Genomic DNA, 5,633 nt, shown 5'->3' on the forward strand with positions numbered 1-5,633 from the left:
AATGCACGTCAGCACCGCACATATTCTAGGCGGAGCTTCCTAATAAAACTTGGCATTGATTCTTGCATCCAGCAAAAACCCTGGTTTTAATGTCTATGGCAAAACCACTGTAAAACAAAACGTGTACATTTTTAAGCAGAATCCGAACACTCAAAACGATTTAATATATATATTTTATTTTCATAGTCAAATAAACACAACCAATAACCCTTGACATCAAAGGCCAGGATGCTGACATTTTGCATCATGGAAGGCCTTTCGATACTGTTAACCACTATTTATTGATTCAAAGATTGTCTGCAGTTGGTATGGACGAGGTGAAAGGTGTCCAACAGGGGTCGGTTTTAAGTCCTGTACATTTTACTATCTATATAAACAATGTTGGTCTATCTGCAAAACATTGTGTATGCTATTGCCCCCAAGGTCGACCAGGCTGTTTCAGAGTTTCAATTTAGATGTACCAGATACCAGACCTGGTCTCAGAGATGGCTAACTCTAGAGATCCCTTCAATCGGAGTTGGGTAGATCAGCTTTTCTTTTTTGCACCTTATGTGTGGAATGTCCAACGCACTTTAAAATTGGAGGAATTAGTGCCTCTAGGGCAAGTGTCCCCAATTTTGTCTTGAGAGGATGGTCGGGCTGGAACATAATTATAAATTATTTGTAGGCCTACACTGCAACTTGACCGCAAGAAGCCCAAAAAAACAGATATAGTAGTTGACAAAACCTTCATTACATTGGGATACGTTCACATATCCCTCTTGGGAACAGATACTTGGGAACAGTTCCTGGTAATTTTATAGTCTTCTGTCTAACAACAAAAATGTATATATATATATATATATATATATATATATATATATATATAGTTGAAGTCGGAAGTTTACATACACTTAGGTTGGAGTCATTAAAACTTGTTTTTCAACCACTCCACAAATTTCTTGTTAACAAACTATAGTTTTGGCAAGTCGGTTAGGACATCTACTTTGTGCATGACACAAGAAACTTGTCAAACAATTGTTTACAGACAGATTATTTCACTTATAATTCACTCTATCACAATTCCAGTGGGTCAGAAGTTTACATACAGTATGTTGACTGTGCCTTTAAACAGCTTGGAAAATTCCAGAAAATGATGTCATGGCTTTAGAAGCATCTGATAGGCTAATTGACATCATTGGAGTCAATTGGAGGTGTACCTGTGGATGTATTTCAAGGCCTACCTTCAAACTCAGTGCCTCTTTGCTTGACATCATGGGAAAATCAAAAGAAATCAGGCAAGATCTCAGAAAAAAAATCGTAGACCTCCACAAGTCTGGTTCATCTTTGGGGGCAATTTCCAAACACCTGAAGGTACCACGTTCATCTGTACAAACAATAGTACGCAAGTTTAAACATCATGGGACCACGCAGCCGTCATACCTCTCAGGATGGAGACGTGTTCTGTCTCCTAGAGATGAACGTACTTTGGTGCGAAAAGTGCAAATCAATCCCAGAACAGCAGCAAAAGACCTTGTGAAGATGCTGGAGGAAACAGGTACAAAACTATCTATATCCACAGTAAAACGAGTCCTATATCGACATAACCTGAAAGGCCGCTCAGCAAGGAAGAAGCCACTGCTCCAAAACCGCCATAAAAAAGCCAGACTACGGTTTGCAACTGCACATGGGGACAAAGATCGTACTTTTTGGAGAAATGTCCTCTTGTCTGATGAAACAAAAATATAACTGTTTGGCTATAATGACCATTATGTTTGGAGGAAAAAGGGGGATGCTTGCAAGCCATAGAACACCATCCCAACCGGGAAGCACGGGGGTGGCAGCATCATGTTGTGGGGGTGCTTTGCTGCAGGAGGGACTGGTGCACTTCACAAAATAGATGGCATCATAAGAAATTACATTTTGTGGATATATTGAAGCAACATTTCAAGACATCAGTCAGGAAGTTAAAGCTTGGTCGCAAATGGGTCTTCCAAATGGACAATGACCCCAAGCATACTTCCAAAGTTGTGGCAAAATGGCTTAAGGACAACAAAGTCAAGGTATTGGAGTGGCCATCACAAAGCCCTGACCTCAATCCCATAGAAAATTTGTGGGCAGAACTGAAAAAGTGTGTGCGAGCAAGGAGGCCTACAAACCTGACTCAGTTACACCAGCTCTGTCAGGAGGAATGGGCCAAAATTCACCCAAGTTATTGTGGGAAGCTTGTGGAAGGCTACCCGACACGTTTGACCCAAGTTAACCAATTTAAAGGCAATGCTACCAAATACTAATTGAGCGTATGTAAACTTCTGACCCACTGGGAATGTGATGAAAGAAATAAAAGCTGAAATAAATCATTCTCTCTACTATTATTCTGAAATGTCACATTCTTAAAATGAAGTGGTGATCCTAACTGACCTAAGACAGGGAATTTTTACCATGTTTAAATGTCAGGAATTGTGAAGACTGAGTTTAAATGTATTTGGCTAAGGTGTATGTAAACTTCCGACTTCAACTGTACATTTTAGTCATTTAGCAGACGGTCTTATCCAGAGCGACGAAACGCATACGTTTCATATTTTCTTATATATTTTTTTCATACTGGCCCCCCATGGGAATCGAACCCACAACCCTGGTGTTGCAAACACCATGCTCTACCAACTGAGCCATAGGGAAGACTGTATATATATATATATGCACATACACAAACAGTTCATTCGGAAAGTACTGACCCCTTGTCTTTTTCCACATTTTGTTACATTATAGCCCTATTCTAAAATGGATTAAATTGTTTTTTGTCCTCATAAATCTACACACAATACCCCATAATGACAAAGCAAAAACAGCTTTTTAGAAATGGAAATATCACATTTACATAAGTATTCAGACCCTTTACTCAGTACTTTGTTGAAGTGCTTTTGGCAGTGATTACAGCCTCGAGTCTTCTTGGGTATGACGCTACAAGCTTGGCACACCTGCATTTGGGGACTTTCTCCCATTCTTCTCTGCAGATCCTCTCAAGCTCTGTCAGGTTGGATGGGGAGCATCGCTGCACAGCTATTTTCAGGCCTCTCCAGAGATGTTTGATTGGGTTCAAGTCTGGGCTCTGGCTGGGCCACTCAATGACATTCAAAGACTTGTTCCAAAGCCACTCCTGTGTTGTCTTGGCTGTGTGCTTAGGGTTGTTGTCCTGTTGGAAGGTGAACATTTGCCCCAGTCTGAGGTTCTGAGAGCTCTGGAGCTGTCACACCCTGATCTGTTTCACCTGTCTTTGTGATTGTCACCACCCCCCTCCAGGTGTCGCACATCTTCCCCATTATCTCCTGTGTATTTAAACCGGTGTTCTCTGTTTGTCTGTTGCCAGTTCGTCTTGTTTGTCAAGTCAACCAGCGTTTTTGTGTCTAAGCTCCTGCTTTTTCCAGTCTCTCTTTTTCACGCCCACCTGGTTTTGACTCTTGCCTGTCCTGACTCTGAGCTCGCATGCCTGACCACTCTGCCTGCCGTCCGGTACTGTTGCTCCACCTCTGGTTTATTGACCCCTGCCTGCCTTGACCTGTCTATTGCTTGCCCCTGTTGGATGATTAAACCATTGTTAATTCAACGTTGTCTGCATTTGGGTCTGACCTTCATACCTGATAGTACGAACTGGCCATGACTGACCAAGCAGACCCGGGCCAGCTGCGCAACGCCATCTCCTCCCAAAGAGACTCAATTGGTAGGCATGAGGAATTGCTTCGTGGTCTTATGGAGGGGGTCCAAACATAGCTGAGCGCAATGACCGGGCTTTGGACATGCTGCTGGAGAAATTCCGCGGGTTTTCTAGGGGGCAGCCTGCCACGGTGGTAACCCCACCTCCCCTCAGTAACTCGGCAGTTAGCAGCGCCGCCCCACCGGCTACTCCACCTTCCCGGGAGCCCCAGTTACCTCCCCAAAAACGCTTTAATGGAGAGCCGAGCACCTGTCAAGCATTTTTAGCTCAGTGTGCCCTCTGTTTCGAGCTTCAGCCCTCCTCCTTCCCCTCGGACCACTCCAAGATAGCCTACCTCATCACGCTGATGTCTGGAAGGGCTCTCACCTGGGCTACCGCCGTATGGGAACAATAGCCGGCCATGTGAGTGAGTCTGGAGGGGTTTGTGGGAGAGGTGAGGAAGGTTTTTGATGCCCCGTTCTCCGGGAGAGAAGCTGCCAGGAATCTAATCCAGCTCCAGAGGGGCCGACTTTGCGGTGGCTTTCCGCACATTGGCAGCGGAGAGTGCATGGAACCAGGAAGCACTGTTCAACATGTTCCTGCACGGCATCTCGGAGGAGGTTTAGGACGAGTTTGTAGCTCGGGAGTTACCCACGGATCTTGACTCCCTCATCGCTTTGATCATCCGCATCGATGGGCGATTGTGGGAATGACGGATGGAGAGGAAATTCAATTTCGCTAGCACATCCAGGGATTCCACCTCGCCTCCGAGTTATCCTGGAAGTCCCAGACGGTCCCGTTGCCAAGAGCACCCAAGGTTTCTCGACCTTCCTCGAGAGTCACCGAAGACGGCAGAGGCACTGTTTCCCGAGCCTATACAACTAGGCAGAGCTGGGCTGTCGCCAGCGGAACGGTAACACAGGATCAACACAAGGAGCTGTCTGTATTGGGGGCTTTTGGTCATTTTGTGTCCTCTTGCCCGGTAAAAGACCAGGCTCACCGGTAGGAGCAAGTACTCTGGTGGGCCATATGGAGAACTTTCCTGCTTCCCTTACTCACACCCCTTCCCGTCAGTTCGTGGTGGAGGCCAATGCTTTGGATGTCGGAGTGGGGGCTGTTCTGTCCCAACGTTCTGCCCTGGACCTTAAGCTGCAGCCCCATGCCTTCTTCTCCAACCGCCTCAATGCCACGGAGAGGAACTACGATGTGGGGAATCGGGAGCTTCTCACGGTGAAGATGGTGTTGGAGGAATGGAGGCACTGGCTAGAAGGGGCGGAACATCTGTTCATTGTGTGGACCGACCACAAAAACCTGGAGTACCTCCACACCGCCAAGTGCCTCAACACCAGGCAAGCGAGATGGGCCCTGCTGTTTCCCCGGTTCAACCTTTCCCTCTCCTACCGGCCGGGGTCCAAGAACGTCAAGCCGGATGCCCTGGCTCGCTGCTATAACCCCACGGTTACCACCCCATAGCCCGAGATCATCCTTCCCACCTCGTGCCTGGCGACGGCACTCTGCTGGTGTATAGGGAAATTGGTCCAGGAGGCTCAGCGGTCCCAGCCGAACTCTGGGGGGGGGGCTCAGAAAACCGGATGTTTGTGCTTTACACTGTCCACTCTGCGGTCCTGGAGTGGGCTCATTCCTCCAGGCTTGCCTGTCACCCGGGCTCTCGTCGGACCCTGGCTTTCATGCAACTGTTTTGGTGGCCTACTATGGTTCCGGATGTTGCCGTGTTTTTTGCCACCTGCACGGTCTGCGCACAGAACAAGACTCCTCGGCAATCTCCAGCTGGTCTTCTCGAACCACTGCCTGTCCCTCACTGTTCCTGGTCCCATATATCCCTGGATTTCGTCACGGGTCTCCCCCGTCTGAGGGCAACACTGCCATCCTGACTGTGGTCGACTGATTTTCCAAAGCCGCCCACTTCATTCCTCTCCCCAAACTACCCTCGGCCAAGGAGACG

The sequence above is a fragment of the Salmo salar genome, chromosome 25, assembly GCF_965601325.2.
Source record: "Salmo salar chromosome 25, fSalSal1, whole genome shotgun sequence".
In the NCBI taxonomy this organism is placed as follows: Eukaryota; Metazoa; Chordata; class Actinopteri; order Salmoniformes; family Salmonidae; genus Salmo; species Salmo salar.